This window comes from Bison bison, unplaced genomic scaffold (genome assembly GCF_000754665.1).
Source record: "Bison bison bison isolate TAMUID 2011002044 unplaced genomic scaffold, Bison_UMD1.0 scf7180017861046, whole genome shotgun sequence".
Taxonomy (NCBI): domain Eukaryota; kingdom Metazoa; phylum Chordata; class Mammalia; order Artiodactyla; family Bovidae; genus Bison; species Bison bison.
This window is the reverse complement of record NW_011491618.1, coordinates 2373966-2374197: the sequence shown is the minus strand read 5'-3', so window position 1 is coordinate 2374197 and position 232 is coordinate 2373966.

Genomic DNA, 232 nt, shown 5'->3' with positions numbered 1-232 from the left:
GGATGGCATCACTGACTCGATGGACATGAGTCTGGGTGAACTCCGGGAGCTGGTGATGGACAGGGAGGCCTGGTGTGCTGCGATTCATGGAGTTGCAAAGAGTTGGACACGACTGAGCGACTGATCTGATCTGATCTGACTAGATGAACTTTGGTGACAAAGTAATGTCTCTGCTTTTGAATATGCTGTCTAGGTTGGTCATAACTTTCCTTCCAAGGAGTAAGCGTCTTTT